Source organism: Emys orbicularis, chromosome 10, assembly GCF_028017835.1.
Source record: "Emys orbicularis isolate rEmyOrb1 chromosome 10, rEmyOrb1.hap1, whole genome shotgun sequence".
Classification (NCBI taxonomy): Eukaryota; Metazoa; Chordata; order Testudines; family Emydidae; genus Emys; species Emys orbicularis.
Window position 1 is genome coordinate 39,446,679 of NC_088692.1, and position 23,797 is coordinate 39,470,475.

Below are 23,797 nucleotides of genomic sequence, written 5' to 3' on the forward strand. Positions count from 1 at the left end.
AGACTCCATCCCAACAATATGCAATGGTGGAGTGCCCCAGGACATGAGAGTTTTGAAATGAGAAGGGAGGTAGATAAATTCTATGACTGCATGATATCGTGGTTTTAAGGCCACCAACACCCACATACTAAACCCAACAACCAAAATTCGACCAAAGTGTTACAGCTTATGTCAACAAGAACTGGGCTGAATTCTAAAGCACCATGAATCCCTGCTTCGGAGGAGGTCCTTCTGTCTAGAGGACCATGTCACCAAACTAGGATGGGGGAAGCTAGGCATAGAGAAAGAGGGGGACCCAGGGGTGAAGAAGATTGATGAGGGATTTCACACTCTTGCTCAGGTGGACTATGAGCAATCATGGCAACTTAAACATGGCAATGTTACACAGCCCGGTTGGGCCTACCCTACCTTCCCCAATGCCATAGCCTGCCAAGTTGCCTCATAAAATCCCAAACAGGTTGACTTTTATTCTCCTGGCATTCCATGGCTTTGCCTCCTTCCCCCTCAGGGACCCATGCATGCCACAGGGGAAACCCATGCTGGTGTTCTTCAGCTGCCGGAGACACTTGTCTGTCACATTGAAAAAGATATTTGTCTCAGTCACCATGATCAGCAGCCTGGAGTTGGTTCCTCCTCTTTCTCCTCACCCCCATGGCCCCTCTATTCCATGCCTACATACTTTAAGAGGACGGAAGCCAGGGGGAGGAGAAAACCCACACTCTGTTGTTGTTGGTTTTGGCCTGGTAATGGCAAGTTGCTTCCAGCAAGAGCGGCATGAATAATTGCCCAATTAACTGAAGGAACTGCCAGATGTGTGTTTGCTTTCATACAGATCCAGCCCCACGTGTCTAACGTCATGGAGAACCTGGGGGTGGGAAAGGAGAAAGTCAGGACTCTGCAAGTGAATGCGGCAGCATGGACAGGGCTGGCTGCTGGTTGATTGAGTGCCCTCACCCTCCCTTTCTTTAAAGGGGGAAATGATCTGTTTAACAACCCTGGGGAGAATGAAATTCACCCTGCCTGCCAGAGTACAGTTACGCATGCCAAAAGCCAAACAGGCAGAGAGGAAAGTCAATCCCATGTTTTGATTTGTATCAGGTGCACATACAGTGAACCCTCTTAAGGCAGGTATGGTGTGGGGGTTTTCCACTGAACAGTTTCACACTAAGAGGAGGTTTCAGTGTAACCCAAAATGAAATCTACCCTTTGGGATGCACTGAGACATTTGAGGACTTTGCTTCCCCTGCACTGTCGAGGGGGTTTGGAGTTCACTATGAGCCAGTCCCCACTCTCACTGTACATTGCCACTGGACAATCGAGGTGCTAAAAGAGCACTTAAGAATGATAAGGCCATTGTGGAGAAATTAAATGAATTCTTTGCATTGGTCTTCACAGCTGAGGATGTGAGAGAGATTCCCAAACCTGAGCCATTCTTTCCCAGATTAGAGGAGGTTTTGGAACAAATTGATAAATTAAACAGTAATAACTCACCAGGACCAGACAGTATCATCCAAGAGTTCTGAAGGAGGAGGATGGTGGTGATGGTCGGGGACTCCCTCCTCAGGGGGACTGAGTCATCTATCTGCTGCCCTGACCAAGAAAACCAAGAGGTCTGCTGCTTGCCAGGAGCTAGGATTCATGATGTGACGGAGAGACTGCCGAGACTCATCAAGCCCTCGGATCGCTACCCCTTCCTGCTTCTCCACGTGGGCACCAATGATACTGCCAAGAATGACCTTGAGTGGATCACTGCAGACTACGTGGCTCTGGGAAGAAGGATAAAGGAGTTTGAGGCGCAAGTGGTGTTCTCGTCCATCCTCCCTGTGCAGGGAAAAGGCCTGGGTAGAGGCCGTCGAATTGTGGAAGTCAACGGATGGCTACGCAGGTGGTGTTGGAGAGAAGACTTTGGATTCTTCGATCATGGGATGGTGTTCCAAGAAGGAGGAGGTTGCAGGAAAAAACCATCCCGATGTGTAGAAAGAATAGTAAATATGGCAGGCGACCAGCTTGGCTAAACAGTGAAATCCTTGCTGATCTTAAAAGCAAAAAAAGAAGCTTACAAGAAGTGGAAGATTGGACAAATGACCAGGGAGGAGTATAAAAATATTGCTCAGGCATGCAGGAGTGAAATCAGGAAGGCCAAATCACCCTTGGAGTTGCAGCTAGCAAGGGATGTTAAGAGTAACAAGAAGGGTTTCTTCAGGTATGTTAGCAACAAGAAGAAAGTCAAGGAAAGTGTGGGCCCCTTACTGAATGAGGGAGGCAACCTAGTGACAAAGGATGTGGAAAAAGCTAATGTACTCAATGCTTTTTTTTGCCTCTGTCTTCACGAACAAGGTCAGCTCCCAGACTACTGCACTGGGCAGCACAGTATGGGGAGAAGGTGACCAGCCCTCTGTGGAGAAAGAAGTGGTTCGGGACTATTTAGAAAAACTGGATGAGCACAAGTCCATGGGGCTGGATGCGCTGCATCCGAGGGTGCTAAAGGAGTTGGCAGATGTGATTGCAGAGCCATTGGCCATTATCTTTGAAAACTCATGGCGATCAGGGGAGGTCCCGGATGACAGGAAAAAGGCTAATACAGTGCCCATCTTTAAAAAAGGGAAGAAGGAAGATCTGGGGAACTACAGGCCAGTCAGCCTCACCTCAGTCCCTGGAAAAATCATGGAGCAGGTCCTCAAGGAATCAATTCTGAAGCACTTAAAGGAGAGGAAAGTGATCAGGAACAGTCAGCATGGATTCACCAAGGGCAAGTCATGCCTGACTAACCTAATTGCCTTCTATGAGGAGATAACTGGGTCTGTGGATGAGGGGAAAGCAGTGGACGTGTTATTCCTTGACTTTAGCAAAGCTTTTGATACGGTCTCCCACAGTATTCTTGCCAGCAAGTTAAAGAAGTATGGGCTGGATGAATTGACTATAAGGTGGATCGAAAGCTGGCTAGATTGTCGGGCTCAACGGGTAGTGATCAACGGCTCCATGTCTAGTTGGCAGCCGGTTTCAAGCGGAGTGCCCCAAGGGTCGGTCCTGGGGCCGGTTTTGTTCAATATCTTCATAATGATCTGGAGGATGGCGTGGACTGCACTCTCAGCAAGTTTGCAGATGACACTAAACTGGGGGGAGTGGTAGATATAGGATACAGAGGGACCTAGACAAATTAGAGGATTGGACCAAAAGAAACCTGATGAGGTTCAACAAGGACAAGTGCAGAGTCCTGCACTTAGGACGGAAGAATCCCATTCACTGTTACAGACTAGGGACCGAGTGGCTAGGCAGCAGTTCTGCAGACAAGGACCTAGGGGTTACAGTGGACAAGAAGCTGGATATGAGTCAACAGTTTGCCCTTGTTGCCAAGAAGGCTAACGGCAGTTTGGGCTATATAAGTAGGGGCATTGCCAGCAGATCGAGGGACGTGATCGTTCCCCTCTATTTGACATTGGTGAGGCCTCACCTGGAGTACTGTGTCCAGTTTTGGGCCCCACACTAAAAGAAGGATGTGGAAAAATTGGAAAGAGTCCAGCGGAGGGCAACAAAAATGATTAGGGGTCTGGAGCACATGAGTTATGAGGAGAGGCTGAGGGAACTGGGATTGTTTAGTCTCCAGAAGAGAAGAATGAGGGGGGATTTGATAGCTTTCAATTACCTGAAAGGGGGTTCCAAAGAAGACTGTTCTCAGTGGTACCAGATGACAGAACAAGGAGTAATGGTCTCAAGTTGCAGTGGGGGAGGTTTAGGTTGGATATTAGGAAAAACTTTTTCACTAGGAGGGTGGTGAAGCACTGGAATGGGTTACCTAGGGAGGTGGTGAAATCTCCTTCTTTAGAGGTTTTTAAGGTCAGGCTTGACAAAGCCCTGGCTGGGATGATTTAGTTGGGAATTGGTCCTGCTTTGAGCAGGGGGTTGGCCTAGATGACCTCCTGAGGTCCCTTCCAACCCTGATATTCTATAATTCTATTATTCTAATCCACAAGCCATAACGAAATAAAAGGAATAAACCTAATCACATCTTTCTAGACATTTCCTGATCTACCTACGTATCTGGGGGTTTTAAATTAGTAGCTTCTAGCTATGATCCTGATTTTTTCATACCTGTCCCAGGCTCTTACAGCATAGCTCTATCCTGTCCACCTAGTTGGGATTAGGTCCTGCTTTGAGCAGGGGGTTGGACTAGATGACCTCCTGAGGTCCCTTCCAACCCTGATATTCTATGATTCTGAAGGAACTCAAATGTGAAATTGCAGAACTACTAACTGTGATATGTGACCTATCATTTAAATCAGCTTCTGTACCAAATGACTGGAGAATAGCTAATGTGACACCAATTTTTTAAAAAGGCTCCAGATGCGACCCTGGCAATTACAGGCCAGTAAGACTAACTTCAGTACCAGGCAAATTGGTTGAAACAGAATTATCAGACACATAGATGAACACGATTTGTTGGAAGAGTCAACACGGTTTTTGTAAAGGGAAATCATGCCTCACCAATCTACTAAAATTTTTTGAGGGGGTCAACAAGTATGTGGACAAGCAGGGCTGGACTATGACATTCTGAGGCCCTAACCTATGTCAAGTGTAAGAGGCCCCGTAGAATAAAAAAAAAAATGTATTATTTTCACAGAAAGGACATTGACTATATAAACACGAAAGCTTTATATTTGCATATATACAAAGGCGAAGTTGTAAAAATCAAATAATAATCTAACTAAAACACATCTTGCAATATGCCTGTTTGCATTATAAAATAGTTTCAAATTAATATATTTTCGTCTATGATTTATTAGTAGATATGAAAACTTTATATCTACAGCAACACAAAAGCAGTTACAATTACACAGACCATCTTACTTAATGAAAGCAGTACAACCTGCAGTATAGCTTTTCTTGAAGCATTTTCTAGGCAGACATCTCTTCTCAGACTAACAGATTTATTTGGGCATAAGCTTTTGTGGGTAAAAAAACCCACCCTATCTTGGTTTTTTACCCAAGATAGTGTAAGCAGAGTCAGAATGGGCTCTACCCTGACATCTGGTGGCGAGCTGTGGAAAAGGACTTCAGGAGCTGATCTCGTTTGCATGGGCACACCCACCCTGCCTAGCAGGATGGACTGCTTGCCCAAATGGTCACTTTGGCTGCTGTGGGATCCCCAGTCTCTTTGTTATTGGGGCAGGAGTAATGAAGGGTTGTTATCCTGGTTATGTGAATCAAGGACAGTAGCACTGTACTTGGCATTTTATGACAGAGGGACTCGCCCTCAACTAAGTAGCACTTGCTAGGCAAGGGACATGGGTTCCAAAACCCAGTGAATTGAGAAGCTGGGGATAGGTATGTGTACCTGGTAGGGGGGGTCCCCTTCTGAGGGCCCCAAACACTGCTCTTACCCCTCCTCTCTCCACTGTGCAACAACAGAACTAATTTTGACTCCATTAGGAGTCTTGTTACATGCTACAGAGCTGAAATCACTGATACTGGGTCTAAGCATTCAACCTACTTTGGGCTAGTGGTGCACCAGCACTGAGGCTCCACCTACTACCAGCTGAAGTCACTAAAGAATTGAAGTTACTGAGAGCTGTGTTAAGTGCGGGGGGGGGAGGGAGCTGTAGATAAGTTGGCGAGCGGCTAGCAGAGAGGAGCGGATAGTGGAGAGGCGCGGCTGGCGGAGCCGATAGCAGGGCAGATAGCGGAGAGGCACGTCTGGTGGAGCGGATAGCAGGGCGGCTGGTGGAGCGGAGCAGCTGGCGGTGAAGACTGCAGCAGAACCCCACGGAGAGGCATAGCAATCGGCTATCAACCTGAGCAGCGGAGCATGTAAGATGCCCCTCCATACCTCCCCCTCTTCCACCCAGGCAGGGGGAGATAAACTCTGCAGATGAACTTCTGAACTCTGGGGGGCTGCACTGACCAAGGACAGAAACTGTGAGTGGGGTGACTGTTGGGTTGCTGGACTTAAGACCCGGAGGGGAAAAGGACACTGCCACACTTACTTGGGAGTGGGTCTTTTGCTCACAATTTGTGTTATGAATCCTGTTTGTGGTGTTTTCCCAACATAATGCCACATTGTTTCCCTCCTTTATTAAAAGGCTTTTGCTACACTCAGACTCTGTGCTTTAGAGAGGGAAGTATCACCTCTTAGAGGCGCCCAGGGGGGTGGTATATAATTGTCCCAGGTCACTGGGTGGGGGCTCAAGCCGGTTTTGTGTTCTGTTATTGGAAACAGAACCCCTAGGCCTGGTCTACACTAGGTGTTTATGTCGAATTTAGCGCCGTTACATCGAATTAACCCTGCACCCGTCCACACCACGAGGCTATTTAGTTCGACATAGAGGTCTCTTAAATTCGACTTCTGTACTCCTCCCCAACGAGGGGAGTAGCGCTAAATTCGACATGGCCATATCGAATTAGGCTTGGTGTGGATGGAAATCGACGCTAATAGCTCCGGGAGCTATCCCACAGTGCACCAGTCTGTTGACGCTCTGGACAGCAGTCCGAGCTCGGATGCTCTGACCAGCCACACAGGAAAAGCCCTGGGAAAATTTGAATTCCTTTTCCTGTCTGGGCAGTGTGAATCTCATTTCCTGTTTGGACATCGTGGCGAGCTCAGCAGCACTGGCAACGATGCAGAGCTCTCCAGCAGAGATGGCCGTGCAATCCCAGAATAGAAAGAGGGCCCCAGCATGGACTGATAGGGAAGTCTTGGATCTGATCGCTGTGTGGGGCGATGAGTCCGTGCTTTCCGAGCTGCGCTCCAAAAGACGGAATGCAAAGATCTACGAGAAGATCTCTAAAGCCATGGCAGAGAGAGGATACAGCCGGGATGCAACGCAGTGCCGCGTGAAAATCAAGGAGCTGAGACAAGGCTACCAGAAGACCAAAGAGGCAAATGGACGATCCGGATCCCAGCCCCACACATCCCGTTTCTACGAGGCACTGCATTCCATCCTAGGTGCGGCCGCCACCACTACCCCACCACTGACCGTGGACTCTGAGGATGGGATATTGTCCACGGCCGGTTCCTCGGACATGTTAGCGGACGGGGAAGATGAGGAAGGAGATGAGGAGGACGAGGCAGTCGACAGCGCTTACCAAGCTGATTTCCCCGACAGCCAGGATCTCTTCATCACCCTTACAGAGATCCCCTACCAACCGTCCCCAGCATTTAACCCGGACACAGATTCAGGGGAAGGATCAAGCAGTAAGTGTTTTAAACATCTAAACATTTATTTTTAACAGAACTGGAATATTAACAATAAGAACAATGTGTTTTTCATGATTTGTTTGCCCTAGGCGCTTAACTATTCAGTCCCAACTATTTAAAAAAAATCTAACAGTGTCCGGTAGTGCATGATTCTGCTGCCAAAGACGCTCCACTCTTTAGTCCCTGCCAGTGCAGCTATATTAAAATGCAGTCTATGTGTCCGGGGATAGAGCTGAAATCCTCCAGGGACATCTCGAGGAAACTCTCCTGGAGGTAATTGGAAAGCCTTTGCATCAGGTTCCTGGGGAGAGCGGCCTTATTGGGTCCTCCGAAGTAGGAGACGTTTCCGCGCCAGGAGATCCTCAAGTACTCCGGGATCATAGCCTTGCACAGCATGGCGGCATACGGCCCTGGTCTTTGCAGGCTTTCCCGAAGCATCCTTTCTTTATCGCTGTCTGAGATCCTCATTATTGTGATGTCGCTCATGATGACCTGCTTTGAATTAGGTAGGGGACTGTTAGTATTGGGACTGCTTGCCCGTTCCTTTACAGAACTGTAACCGCCGGTTTACAGCCACACGGTGGAGGCGGGAGAGGGGCAGCATACAGGGATCTTTCCCTGGGACAGCCGCGAGGGGGTGGGACAGGGGCAGAGTTGATGCTTGGCCGATTGCTGGCAGCAGAGACTGGCATTGCTTTCAATGTGAAAGGAGGCCAGTGCTACTATTAAAGTTTTAAGCAGCCACAAGTCTACGGCTTATCATGTCTGCCTGCTACAGAAATTCCGGTGTCCTGCCCCGTTTCCCAGATCGGCAGTGCAAGACCCCAGGCACTGAAAGCGAGGTCCGAAAATTCGACCTTGTCCTGAGTGCGCATGTGATAGGTGCAGTGCATGGTCTTGTTCACAGAGAAAGACTATGTTCTTTGTTCACAACTACATTTATCTTTCGGAGGAATTCACTACCTTTTTCTCTTTCCCACAGCCACATCTGCGACTGTCTCCCAACCCAGCCTGGCATCACACTCCCAGAGGCTAGCGCACATTAGGCGGAGGAAGAAGAAGACGCGAGAGGACATGTTCTCAGAACTAATGGGCTGCTCCCGAGCCCAGGCAGCACAGCAGAACCAGTGGAGGGAGAATTTGTCCCAAATGCACCGAACACACATGGAACATGAGGAGAGGTGGCGGCAGGAAGACCAGCAGGCGACTCAAACGCTGCTTGGACTTATGAGGGAGCAAACGGACACGCTCCGGCGCCTTGTTGATGTTCTGCAGGAACGGAGGCAGGAGGACAGAGCCCCGCTGCAGTCTATCAGTAACCGCCCTCCCCCGCCACCAAGTCCCATACCCCCCTCGCCCAAAGTCCAAAGAAGGAGGGGCGGCAGAGTCCGTGAAAACTCTCACTCCACCCCTGCAGACTGCTCAAGCACCAGAAGGCTGTCATTCCCCAAAATTTGAAAAGTCCTTTCCTGCCCGCCTCACCCAAGCCCCCGTCGAAGTTTCACCCCCCAATTTCATGTGTGGTTGTTAATAAAAAATACGTTTCTGTTCATTACTGTTTCCATCATGTTCTTTTGGAGGAGAGTCTGTCTGAAGGGGGGGAAGGGGCTTGGTAATTGGACAGGACAGTCACCTTTAGCAGGGTACAGAGGCGGGGGCAGGTCCAGCAGCAGGGCACATACACAGTGCACTGACTAGTTACCCTGGTCAGTCTGGGAGGTGGTTTTCATGTTCTGGGGGGGGGGGGTTGCTCTGTGACTTTGTGGCGGGGGAGGGCAGTTACAGATCTTATGCAGCGGTCCTTTTCCTGGATCACAGAGCCACGCAGCAGGGGATCTGTAACCCTCCTCCCCCTGCCATACAGTCACATAGCCCCCACATAAACGCAGTCCCGCTCAGGAGGGCTGGCAGGCTCCGTTGAAACAACCAGTCCACCACTGCGAATCCTGTCATTCCTGGAGTTTAGAAGCATCATTTGCATCAGTACACTACACCCGCTCCCCACCACAGTCTGCATCCCACGTTTAAAACATTCCCGTGAAAACAGTAATAAAGACCAACGGTGTTCATTAACAAAATAAAACTGATTTTATTTTTTTGGAAGGGGGTGAAGGGGGTATGTAGCTGGATAGGATAGACAACATTAACCGGGTAAAGAAACGGGGGCAGGTTCAGCTTCTCTTTAAACAAACTTAAAAGTCACTGGTTACCCTGCTCACTGAGGAACCTAGCTTTCAAAGCCTCCCAGATGCACAGCACGTCCCGCTGGGATCTTCTAATCGCCCGGCTGTCTGGCTGGGCGTAATCAGAAGCCAGGCTATTTGCCTCAACCTCCCACCCCACCATAAAGGTCTCCCCCTTGCTCTCACAGAGATTGTGGAGCACACAGCAAGCTGCTATAACAATGGGGATATTGGTTTCGCTGAGATCACAGCGAGTCAGTAAGCTTCTCCATCTCCCCTTGAGACGGCCAAAAGCACACTCCACCACCATTCTGCACTTGCTCAGCCGGTAGTTGAACAGTTCTTTTTCAGTGTCCAGGGCGCCAGTATAGGGCTTCATGAGCCAGGGCATTAGCGGGTAGGCTGGGTCCCCGAGGATCACTGTAGGCATCTCCACATCCCCAAGAGTTATTTTGTGGTCCGGGAAGTAAATACCTTCCTGCAGCCGTCTAAACAGACCAGAGTTCCTGAAGACGTGAGCGTCATGAACCTTGCCCTGCCATCCGACGTTGATGTTGGTAAAACGTCCCCTGTGGTCCACCAGTGCTTGCAGCACCATTGAAAAGTAGCCCTTTCGGTTGATGTACTGGCTGGCCTGGTGGTCCGGTCCCAGGATAGGGATGTGAGTTCCATCTATAGCCCCACCGCAGTTTGGGAATCCCATCGCGGCGAAGCCATCTATGATGACCTCCACATTTCCCAGGGTCACTACCTTTGAGAGCAGTACCTTAACGATTGCGTTGGCTACTTGCATCACAACAACCCCCACGGTAGATTTGCCCACGCCAAAGTGGTTCGCAACTGACCGGTAGCTGTCTGGCGTTGCAAGCTTCCAGAGGGCTATGGCCACTCGCTTCTGGACAGTCAGGGCTGCTCGCATCCGGGTGTCATTGCGCTTCAGGGCAGGGGACAGCAACTCACAAAGTTCAAGGAAAGTCCCCTTCCGCATGCGAAAGTTTCGCAGCCACTGGGATTCATCCCAGACCTGCAGCACTATGCGGTCCCACCAGTCCGTGCTTGTTTCCCGTGCCCAGAATCGCCGTTCCACAACATCCACATGACCCATTGTCACCGTGATGTCCTCGGCGCTGGGTCCCGTGCTTTCTGACAGGCCTGTGCTACTCTCAGACTTCAGGCCCTCACCGCGGTGCCGTAGCCTCCTCGCCTGGTTTATCTGCATCTGCCTCTGGGAAAGGTGGATGATAAGCTGCGAGGCGTTGACAACGGCCACAACTGCAGCGATGGTCGCAGTGGGATCCATGCTCGCAGTGCTGTGGCGTCCGCGCTGTCACTGACCAGAAGAGTGCGCGAACTGATTTCCCGCCGGCGCTTTCAGGGAGGGAGGGAGGGCGGTAGTGACAGACGGATGACGACAATTACCCAAAAGCACCCTAGACACATTTTTTTTACCCAGAAGGCATTGGCGGCTCGACCCAGAATTCCAATGGGCAGCGGGGACTGCGGGAACTGTGGGATAGCTGCCCACAGTGCACCGCTTCCAATGTCGACGCTTTCCCCGTTAGTGTGGACTCACAAAGTCGAATTACTGTCCTTAGTGTGGACACACATGTTCGACTTTGCAATATCGATTCCACATATTCGATTTAAGTGAAATCAAACTACCCTCGTAGTGTAGACATACCCTTAGATACTGAACCTGGCCCTTGTTGCTGCCCACTCTGCTGGGCAGAAGGGTTACAATAGCTTATGCCCAAATAAATCTGTTAGTCTTTAAGGTGCCACCAGACTCCTCGTTGTTTTTGTGGATACAGACTAACACAGCTACCCCTCTGATACTTGGTATCTCTCTTCACCTTCGCTTCTCTATCCTCTGTCTTCTCCAGGACCACTAATTAATCTCGAGTAAACACCTTGGATACAGAGTGACAACAAGCTATATGTGCGGGGGGGAAAAGAAAGAAATAATTTATCAGAAAAAAGACAGGCATTGAGAAAGTGAGAAAAACTAGCCTATATTCAAGCAAATTTAATGAATATTATAGGCTTTAATAGCCTATAAATCACATAGTTTCAAATAACTTGCTCACCAAGTACTCAGAATACTGACGGAGGGAAGCCAACACAAATTTATCCTCCTAAAGATCCACTCAACGCAAGTCCATAAGACAATCAGCTGCAAATTCAATCATGTGAAGCATGGATAGCCCATGAAGCAGAAATACTCAATTTTAGTACGTATATACAGATCAAAAGAAGAAAACACACTAACACTTAAGAAAATGAAGAAAAACACAAAGGTACTATACAACTGAGCTTGCTGGACCGTATACAAAAGATGGAGACCTTCTGGCTATTACCAGCCAAGGGGGATGCTATACATGATGTCACTCCTAGGACGAGTCCCATACGAGTATGAGCTTGGCAGGATTGCTTCACGACACTGCCGTCTCCGACCTCACATTTTTCCTGATTTTATTGGCAGTGAGATTATTTAATTAAGTTATGAAGGCACAGTCAGAATTTTACCATTAGCAGCTAGCCAACAAAACGCTGCCTTTGGAGACTGATAGCAGACTTACTCATAGAAATACTAATTTTACAAATGCAATTATCTTTTTTTTTTCTCAGCCCTGGCCTCCCGCATGTCAATAATGAACAATTAGTGAAGGGTCTGGTAAGGGTATCTGTGTAGCTAGATGTGTATATTTTTGTCATATTTGAATGAAAATGTCTATATTTAGAGAGAATCTTCTTTTTCCCATATCTCCTTTATCAACCTATTTTGATAAAATTTGAAATGGAGTCAGTTTTTCTTTTTTAGCGGCCCCTCATGTTGTGAGGCCCTAAGATGTAGCTTAGTTATTTTATGCCTTTAATCTGGCCCTGTGGACAAGGGTGATTCAGTGGATATAGTGTACTAAGATTTTCAGAAAGCCTTTGATAACGCCTCTCGCCAAAGACTCTAAAGCAAAGTAAGCGGTCATGGGATAACAGGGAAGGTCCTTTCATGGATCTGTAACTGGTTAAAAGATAGGAAACAAAGGGTAGGAATAAAAGGTCCATTTTCAGAATGGAGAGAGGTAAATAGTGGTGACCCCAAGGGGTCTGTACTGGGACCAGTACTGTTCAACAAATTCATAAATGATCTGGAAAAAGGAGTAAATAGTGAGGTGGAAAAATTTGCAGATGATACAAACCTACTCAATATAGCGAAGTCAAAAGCAGACTGTGAAGAGTTACAATGAGATCTCACAAAAATGGGTGACTGGGCAACAAAATGGGAGATGAAATTCAATGTTGATAAATGCAAAGTAATGCACATTTGAAAATATAATCCCAACTATACATATAAAATGATGGGGTATAAATTAGCTATTACCACTCAAGAAAGAGTTCTTGGAGTCATTGTGGATAGTCCTCTGAAAACGTCCACTCAATGTGCAGCAGCAGTCAAAAAAGCGAACACAATGTTGGGAATCATTAAGAAAGGGATGGATAATAAGACAGATAATATCATATTGCCTCTATATAAATCTATAGTTCACGTACATCTTGAATACTGCGTGCAGATCTGGTTACCCCATCTCAAAAAAAATATATTGGAAAAGGTTCAGAAAAGGGCAACAAAAATGATTAGAGGTATGGAACAGCTCTTATGAGGAGAGATTAATAAGACTGGGACTTTTCAGCTTGGAAAAGAGATGACTAAGGGAGGATATGATAGAGGTTTATAAAATCATGTTATTCCTCATAACACACGAACTAGGGGTCACCCAATGAAATTAATAGGCAGCAGGTTTAAAACAAAAGGAAGTATTTCTTCACACAACACACAGTCAACCTGTGGAACTCTTTGCCAGAGGATGTTGTGAAGGCCAAGACTATAACAGGATTAAAAAAAGAACTAGATAAGTTCATGGAGGATAGGTTCATCAATGGCTACTAGCCAGGATAGGCAGGAATGGTGTCCCTAGACTCTGTTTGCCAAGAGCTAGGAATGGACAACGGAGGATGGATCACTCGATCATTGCCTGTTCTGTTCATTCCCTTTGAAGCACCTGGCATTGGCCACTGTCGGCAGACAGGATACTGGGTTAGACGGACCATTGGTCTGACCCAGTATGGCTGTTCTTATGTTTGATTTGGTTGGGGACTAGATGACCTCCTGAGGTCCCTTCCAACCCTGATATTCTATGATTCTATGATTCTTATGTTATGTTCATTGTATTACTCATGTCACTGTGTTCCTGAGGGTCTGAGCTTGCAGGCCTTTGCATGGCAAACAGCAGGGAGTGTGCAGTGTTCTAGCACAAGCACATGAGCAGAGGCTACATGTGGGTGGTGCAAATATGCAAATCCCAAACCTTAACCGGGTGCTCCTTTCCTCTCCAGAGCAGAGTATAGGAGGGGAGTGTGGTGGGTGGAGAATGAGCATGTCTCAGGAGACGGGCTCACTCTGCTGAGATGCCCATCACTGGTGGTCTCACTCCTGCCACTGGACAGCAGTAACTTGGTGGCCATGCAGCCACATTCTCATTAATGGAGGCTGAAGGTCCTGCCCTCTCTGTCTTGCTCAACACTTCACCCCTACCTTTAGGGCTTGATCCTCCAGCACATGTCTGAGAATCAAGGGGCTGGTTGGTTCAAGCAGCCTAGAATGAGAGGACACCTGTCTAAAGCCAATGGCAATTGTTCTTGTCTTTGAATCCCCCCCACCCCTGAGGATTCCCTGGCTTGCTCCCATGCTGAATCCCTTCCAAGTACTGAGTCGGTGCTACCATCCCACCAGCTGAGCAGGTCCCACCATGACTCATTCTGCAACCCCAACAAATGCTCCCTCTCAGCGGGCACATTTAGGCAAAGTTCTTCTCCCATCTCTTCCTGAAGATGCTGGAGGGCTCAGACAACAATGCACTACTACCAGCCCCTCACCCTTGAATTGGGGCAGCTGGACAAGACAGGTGCCCACCATCCAAACAACCTGAAATAACTAGCAGCTACAAGAGGCCCTCTGTAACAGATGGCAATTTCCTGCAATATTCGGGATAAAATCTATTGACTTCACTTAAACGTTACTGAATTAAGTTTAATACCTTTGGGGTCCATTGCATTAACAATGCTATTTTATATGTTCTTGTAGGATTGAATGTACGTTTGCCAGGAACATGACTAACGTACATGTTAGGAACTTCAGAGAACTGTTTTGGACAATACGTGTGAAGTGGGTTTCCTAGGAGGTATTAGGGAGGCCATTTGAAGTTACGCCTTGGGAAGAAAAATCCATTGTCTACTCATTCCGTGCTCCTGGAAACTCCAGATCAAAGATCCCTAAAGCATAGTCTAAACTTCTCATGAGTGCTTGAGTTCTGACTCTGAGCTGAGGCTGTTATGAACTTATCAAAGAGACCCCTTTGTAGGGTTTGAAGGACTAATCACCTGTCAGAGTCCATGTTGGAGTTGGGGTGATCTATGATACACTTATTAGCATCTATGTAGGTTCTTTTATTGGTTTTACTGTTTTCTCTGTAATGCTTTTACCCGAAGAATAAATAAGCTTGCACAGAAAGATCTGTGTGGTAGGTTAACTGTAGGCAGTTACACTGTTATTAGTCTCTGAAGAGAAAGCAAGCAGGCCACTTGTGCAGTCTGACTTTGCTGGTGAGTTAACAGTATAATGTGGGAGTTGTGCAGCCTGAAAATACCCTGGTCAGAAAGAAGAGATACGCATGTCTCCTCCACCCAAGAGAGGCAATGGTTAGGGAGCCGGAAGCCAAGTTTGGGTGCCCTGCTGAAGCACTAAGGAACCACTATGGGGAAATACAGGTGCTGCTGCCCTGAACTGTGACACCCTCCACAAGCAAATGTAACATTCTAGATCTCAGTGGAGGCCACTCAGCAAGCAGCCTTGCTCTGGCCCCTGGCAGCCGGACTAGGTGATCTAAGAGGTTATCATGAATAAAGCAGCAATCATGGCCAAGATACTTTACAGACAAGATTCCCTCTCTGAAGAGTTGACGATTGACGGACACCGTACAAAGAGGACAGGGAGTGGGATTTATGGACCTCTTGGAAGAAATGTGGGAAAAGGCTGAAGGCCAGCAGGCCTGGTCCAGAAGGGCTCTTCTCCCTTTCTGTGAGCATATCTCTGGCCTGGGCAATGCAGCCTCATTTATCCACAGATCTCTTCCTTGGAACAGTCAGCACTAATGTGTGTGTTCTTCCTTGCATGCATCGAATCTCTGTCCACTGAACCAGTCTGGAGTCAAGCCCATCTGCTGTGAGGCTACAAAGATTTGCTCACCCCTTCCCTCCCCAACGTACATGCCAGCCAAATCCAAAATAATGTACAAGAGGGTGTAGGTTACATTTCTGTAAGAAGTCTGAGAGATGTAGGGAGGCTAAGCTGGCGTAGTGCCTCAGTTCCCAAACTGGGGATCTGCAGAGAGAGAGCTGTTTATATGGTGCTGTCTCTCCTCCTTGTTTCCAGGATGATGCTTCTGCAGGTCTCCATGCTCTTCAAGGATGAGCCAGTCTAGAGACCTCCTTTAGGGGCCACTTCTACATAAGAGGAGGAGGGAGAAGACACAGGAGCCACAACCTCAGGGACCAGCGTCACCAATGAGGCTGGAGCTACCATGCACCAGCAGGAACAGAATGTCCAAGGATACAGCGGAGAGTAGAATCAGGCCAGCAGTATGTTCAGGGAGCAGGGGGAGAAAAGGACTGGTTGGCTGGGGAGATGAGACAACAGAGAAATTGGTGTCAGGGAGCAGTAGGAGAGAGGGGAACAGAACAGATGGGAGCAGGGAGATGACATTAAGAGCAAAAGTAGACAGTGGCTCTGAGTCTCTGTTGCTGTGCTCTTTGTGCTGTCAGTGACATAGGGTGACCAGATAGCAAGTGTAAAAAATCAGGACAGGGGGTGGGGGGTAATAGGTGCCTATATAAGAAAAAGCCCCCAAAATCGGGACAGTCCCTATAAAATCAGGACATCTGGTCACCCTACAGTGACACCAGTATAAACTGGGTGCTAAGTGCTATCAAATCCAATTAACAGTGTTTTCCCCTCCCTTTGCACTTGTGTAAATGACTGCATAAGGTGCAAGGCAATAACGAATTAGGCTCAAAGTGATTAACATTTAACACAGCAAAGACAGTTAGTTACAAAGACCTGTTGCCATGCAGGCAATTGCTGGAATTGTCAGCATGTGTGATGCAAATGGAAAGGGAGGTGGCCTGTGCAATCACCAGTGGGAGGGGAGGTGTCCAGGAGGCAATCTTTTTCCATCATGCAGACCACATTGTCAGAGAATTTTGGGAACCCACAGATGTATACACCAAGGGAGCCACCATCCTCGACCCATCCTTCAGTGCAGCCCACCCCTACCTACTGCCACCTCTAGGCCATACAGAGGTGCGATGAGAGGCTGCTGAGATTGCCATTCCAATGGGGTTTCAGAACTTTGCTGCATGAGCGGAGACAAAGCTCTCAGGGTCTGCAGCATTTTCTAAGGGTGGAACAACTGCTTTCCTCTCCTAAGCCCTTCTCCCTCCCCACCACCCTGCGGGACTGTAAGTGGGCCATAAATGTTTTCAACATGGCACTTTACCAAGCATACGCCATAAATTACAGTCCCGTGCCGATAATAAGCCAGGTAATAAGGCCACTTTTTTGTCCCGCCAACTGCACAAAGGTGGCAATGGGGCGGGGGAGGGATGCCTATTAGCACTGAGCTGGGTTTTACATGCCATGGAAACTGTTTGTTCAGCTGGAAACAAGAACTATCCTTAGCCCAAGAAAGCACGTTAATGAAAACAGAGTGTGTGGAGGAGGAGGTGGGTCTGGCACAGAGCAGCAATTCACTCCCAAGCACAGATGTGAGAGGCAGGGAGGGGACTGGAGCCCAGGTCAGGGCCCCCATGGAGCCTACATTTGACCGGTTGCTGTTTCACACCCTTTGGAAACAGTAATTGGTTTGTGCTAGGTGAGAACACAGCCAGTTCAGAGAGCAGCTCAGTGCCATGGAGGTTGATGCTGTGGGACTCCAGTGCTAGGTCCTGCCAATCAGTGTGGCCTGACCATTGTATTTGGAAAGCTGCAAGTACTGTTCATTTGGGACCCATCTGGGAACTTTACCCTGGATTGTTCTAGTTCTTTGATAAATTCAGAACATTTTAACTCTTCAGAAAGCAAGAGACTGAGACCACAGGGTGCAGACTGGCATTGCACTAGCTTACTCTTGCATCTCAGTTGTAATCTATGGTGACTCCTGGCTGGTCTGTTTCTGGTCCATCATGAATGCACCTCCAGCCTGACTTGCAATCCACCCTGCTGGTCATTACTGTGATGCCATACAGCCTTGCCAGTGAAACTGAGCTTTTAACACAGGAAAAACACTCACTGATATTTCCAAAGAGGTTGGCTTTGTCTGGCAACATCAGCTTATCCTTAAACACCTGGTCATGTTCACAGATCTGAAAGGTTTGGGTTGATGGCAAGGCATACAGGGTTTTAGAGGGGACTGGGATGCTTTTAAAGAGTATCAACAGCATAAATCAAGTGGTATTTATTTATTCTGATGTAGAGAATGTGACCATCATATGGTTTCTGGATGCATGTACAGTACTCCTGTCCCTTGGAATAAACCTAACTACCTCAAAATCACCCAGTCAGGCAAAAGCTTGAGAAAACAGACAGGATTTACAGGAGACCGTGAAGGTCAGAAAACTGCCATTCCACCGTGGGAGGCAAATTCCAAAGTGTGAGCTCCCACCCCTACCCAAGAACACTTTCCTTCCGCATCCCTGATATTCTAATCTAAGGGCTGTTAACAAGAGTGCCCAAAAGGCCTCAGCTGATCAGACAGAACCTAATGGAATAGTGGACTCTCAAGCTGACAGGACCCAATCACATGGGCCTCTCCAAATCAATATCAACACCTGGAATTGCACCCGGAAGCAAAGTGGATAGTTGGTGTAATATGCGAGCATCACCAAACTAATGGGCAGCTACATTCCATGCCAGCTGCACTTCTCAGTGGTCTGTAAGATTAGGCTCATTGTAGGGTGCTGTGACCCAGGAACCTCTTAATGCCAACTGGCAAAGGGCACAGATGTGGTACATAGGGGTTACAGGGATGCCCAGGGTCTGATGTATACATAACAGTTCACCAAAGAGTGACATGTAAAGTCTCTAATGAAAGGCTGTATCACCCTAATAATTATGAAATGTATAGACAGAAACTGTATAAGGAGATACGCATCTATACTGAAAATCACATTCATAAGATATGCAACTTGGGAGTTGATCTCCTGGAAAGGTGAAAAGCAGGATTTTCCATGCTATGTTTATCCACCTATCTGTTGACATGTACACTGATTGGCTGGGTTCACAATGGGCACCCATTTACAGTCTGAGCCAAATGCTGATGAAGGATTGTGAAATCTCTGAAGAGAGGAAATGTACAGGAAGAAGTGAATCAATGGGATGGGGGAGCCCCATTTACCACTGAAAACAATGAACCTTTGGGCTATAACTGTAGGCAGAGAGACTAGGCTGTATCATTCAGGGAGGAGGCAAGCTTCATGAGAGGAAGATCAAAGTCTAACCTGGCTGAAATATGCTGGAAGGACATTGGGTGAGGAAAACTTCTTTAGACTGAGGCCATGTCTACGCTACAAAATTATGTCAACGTAACTTATGTTGGCATACAGTCACCGCAGTTATTAAATTGCTTGTGTGTGTGTGTGCACACTTGCTCCTTGTGTCGGCGATGCATGTCCTCACCAAGAGCACTTGTACCGATTGTATTGTCAGTGTGGGGCATTGTGGGATGGCTCCTGAAAGCCACTAGCAGTCAATGTCTACACTGAAACTGTGTTGACCTCATCAACTTGTGACTCTACGCCGGTCAAGGAGGTGGTGTTACTAAATTGGCGGAGAGAGGGACGTACGTCGGCAGGAGCCAAGTTTAAGAGAAGACACTTCCCCAGCTAGGTCAACATAAGTGAATACTGTAGACCTAGAGGTTACCTCGTTAATTACATTAGTTTCTAGAGTGCATGTTATATTTTTTTAGTATGTAATCATTTGTTTCCACCTCTCTCACTGGCTTTTATTTGAATCTCTGTTCTTTCTTAAATACATTTCATTTTGTTTTATAATTGAACTCAAGTGCTGTGTTTGATACAGGAGCAGTGGTTTAAGGTGAAACTGATACACTGCACCTTGGGAAACAGAGGTTCTGGATGTGACACTGCACCCCGTATTCTTCATAGTGATGTTATTATGATATGATTATGCCATAATTAAAATGCATTTTGTACAAGATAGGTCATGTGACATGTTATTGGAAAAGTTATGATTTGCTGAATATGATTATCCTATTTGTATGCATGTATCATTTTTGTACTTGAAGTTATAAATATTGACTATGGATCTGTATTTCAAAAGGGCTTACTCTGTAAAACACCCACAGCCAGCCTTTCAGGTACAACAATGAAGAAGCCAGACGGTGCTAATGGCTCATCAACAAAGACAATGGGCTGTGGAATAGCTTAACCTTTCTGCCTTTTGTTGACAAAACAGTGAATGCATTCACACTGCGATACAACTTTGTCTGCAAAAATGCCCGGTTTTGGCAACAAAATACAATCACCCCGATGAGAGACATAAGTCATTTTCCTCTAAATTTTTGTCAACAAAGTGCCAGTGTAGACACCACACTTGATTTCATCGCTTTAATTGGCCTCCTGAGGTGTCCCACAATGCCCATTGTGACCGGTCTGGTCAGCGGTTTGAACTCCGCTGCCCTGCAGCCAGGTAAACAACTATCCGCCCCCCCTTAGAAGCCCCAGGAATTTGTGAAATTCCATTTCCTGCTGGCTCGGCATGGAGAGGTCTCATCGCATCTTCCCAGGTGACCATGGTGGGTTATCGCAGCCAACGCTCTCCCTCTTGCACCACTGCACAGCTCTTGGATCTGTGCAGTATGTGGGGAGAGGAGGCTGTACAGTCCCAGCTGTGCTTGAGTCATAAGAATTGGGATACTGTAGTGGGGCAGCTGCCCCACTCCTGGAGAACAGGGGAAAGGTAGCCAAGCTCAATGAGGGCCCAGCTGGCCCTGATAAGAGGGCTGGGGGCCAGAAGCTAGAGGAGTCTCACTCTAGCCCTGGAGTAGGAAGGGCTAGCTGCCTGGGAGTAAGGTACCTGAAGCGGAGCAGTGCTGGGGAAGGGTAAAGGGAGCTGGGGAGCTCCAGCCTGGTAAACCCCCAGGCTGCAAGCCTTGATGAAGGCCTACAGAGGTACTGGGGCTGCAGAGGTGCAGCCTGGGAATAGGCAGAGGCAGTTGGTCCTAACCCCTTGCTAGTGATGAGTGGCCATTACAGACTGCTGTCTGCCCCAGTGAGCGGGGGCTAGAGGACGACTGGCAGTAGCCACTGAGGCAAAATGGGTTTAGAGGGTAGGGGGTTCCCCTGGGAGGGGAGACCCAGAGCGTGGGGGTACTGCTGGGGCAGAACCCCGAGGTAAAGGGCACTGGGGTCCGGGAGGGATATGGGGGCCTAAGGCAGGCGAGACACCGGCCAGCAGAGGGTGCTCAAAAGCTGGTGAAGAGCTAATTCCCAAGATGACCAGCAGGAGGCGCCGCACTAGTGAGTCATCGCTTCGCTACAGATACCTATGGGCACATTTCTCGAGGCTTGTGCGAAAAGGGCTATGATTGGGACATGCTTCTGGGCAGAGCAAAGATAAAGGAGCTGAGGCAGGTGTACCATAAGGCGAGGGAGGCAAACCATCGCTCTGATGCTGCACCTAAGACCTGCCGGTTCTATAAGGAGCTGGATGCTTTCCTCAGTGGCGACCCCACCTCCACCACCAAGAGCCCTGTGGATACTTCGGTGGGCCTGGAGGCGATGGAAAGAGGACCTAACCCAAAGAACAAAGTCATTGATGGCGAGGTGGAGTTAGATGATGATGTGCAGCTCCCAGCGGGGTCGCCCGGCGGGGCAGGCAGCCAGGAACTGTTCTCCACTCCAGAGGTGTCTAGCCAGTCTCAGCAGTTGCTCTCCAGTGAGCAAGAAGCAGGAGAGGAGACTCCTGGTAAGTGGCTGTGCTTTGTATAGTGCGGAGGTGGGTTCAGGGTATAGAAATGTGGAAGGCTGGCTGTGTTTCTGTGAGCTGGACATTTCTCTGTGTAGCTAATCGGTATGGCGGAACAGGATGTTGATGCACACCGAGATCTCACAGGAATCATCCAGAGAGATCTCCAGGAAAGTTTCCTGGAGGTACTCGGTAATCTTCTGCCGAATGTTCCATGGCAGAGCAGCTTTGTTCCTTCCCCCATTGCAGGAAACTTTCCCGTGCCATTCGGCAATCACTTGAGCAGGGACCAAAGCGACACACAGGCGAGCAGCATAGGGAGCAAGGCGGAACCCAAAAGCATGGAGTAGATATACCCTCGTTTCCCTGCTTACCTTTACCAGTGAGATATCTGCTACAATGACCCCTGCCTGTGGAAAAATGTGGGAGAATTTTAGAATTTTTCCCCTAGTTGGCTGCACCACAACCCTTGCAGAGTGCGTACTCTTTTCCCCATGTGGAGTGCCCCTTCCCCCACCAACACTCACCATGCTTTGAGTGTTCACAGAGATGTGTGCTTGCCAAGGGTCAGTGAGAAAGTGATTGCTGTGTTGCAAAAGGTGTATTTAACTGAAATGTTTCAACATTGTGCGTGAATTTAACAATCCTGCTTCTGTGCATTGTCCCTTGTGCTTCGGCAGATGTGGCCTTCAGGAACACTCCACACACACCGGCCGAGCGACTCCACCAGATAAGAAAGCGCCCAAGATGCAGCAAAGACAACATGTTCTGAGAGGTACTGCATGGCTCCAATGCAGAGATAAGGGAACATAAGGAGTGCTGGGAAGCCAAAAGGCAGGACAGAAAAGGGAATCATAAGTTTTTTAAGGATGCTACTGAGTGGATGATTAAAGTAATAGAGGAGCAAATGCAAATGCTGAAGTCCTTGAAAATGCTGCATACTGAGCAGATCCATGTCTGCCCCTCTCCTGCAGCACAGTCAGAACTCTTTTCCATGCCCCCCGAAACTCTGCCTGCACAGTCCTTTCCACTTTCCGGGACTTCTTGGTTTCCCCTTCACTCCACCCCCTCGGACAACTTTCACGATAGCTGGACCTATACACAGCTCTGAAAGTCTGCCCTTCCCTGGTTCCTCCTTTCTCACCAAGCATGTGCATGTGGGCTGTTTCTTGTACAATAAAAGCAAAGTTTTTGAATGGTAACTCATCTTTATTTGTTTTCTACAAATTGAGATAGCAGACACTACCACTAAATACGCAGGCAGTTTATTCATGTGCTTGCTGGAATGTAAGGCCCCAATTGTCACCATTACTTCATAGAAAAATTATATGTAATGTAACATTGCACCACCAATCACAGATATATTCATTACTGGTTCTCTTTTTCAAAGTGTTGCCTCAAAGCCCCCGATTCGAATTGCCCTTTCACCCTTAACTTCACAGAGATTATGCAATGTACAACATGCGGCTATGACCATGGGAATATTATCCTCATTAAGGCTAACCTACCATAAAGGCATTGTCAGCGCGCCTTTAATCTGCCAAAGGCACATTCAACTGTCATCCAGCACCTACTCAGCCTGTTGTTGAACCGCTCCTTACTGCTGTCCAGGTTTCCCATATAAAGGTTTCATGAGCCATAGCTGTAAGGGGTATGCCGGGTCTCCCAGGATCACTATGGTCATTTCAACATCCCCCACTTTAATCTTCTGGTTTGGAAAGGAAGTCCCGGACCACCCCGTGTTGATGTCAGTGAAACGCCCACAGTGATCCACAAGCACCTGAAACACCATGGAGAAGTACCCCTTCCTATTGATGTACTCTGTCTCAAGGTGGTCTGCTGCCAAAATTGGAATATGTGTGCCATCTGTCGCCCCTCCATAGTTAGGGAAACCCATATCTGCAAAGCCATTCACTATTTCATGCACATTTCCCAGAGTTACAGTCCTTCGTAGCTGGATGCAATTAATTGCCCTACACACTTGCATTAATGCAGTCCCAACGGTCGACTTCCCAACTCCAAATTGATTCACGACCGACCGGTAGCAGTCTGGAGTCACCAGCTTCCACACTGTGATTGCAACATGCTTCTCTACCAATAGGGCAGCTCTCATTCTGGTGTCCTTGCACCTCAGTGCTGGGATGAGCTCCGCACACAATTCCAGGAAGGTGGCTTTCCACATCCAAAAATTCTGTAGCCACTGCTCATCATCCCACACCTGCATGACGAAACAATCCCACCATTCAATGCTTGTTTCCCAAGCCCAAAAGTGATGGTCCACCCTATGCAGCTGTTCTGCGAATGCCAAAAGCAATCTAAAGT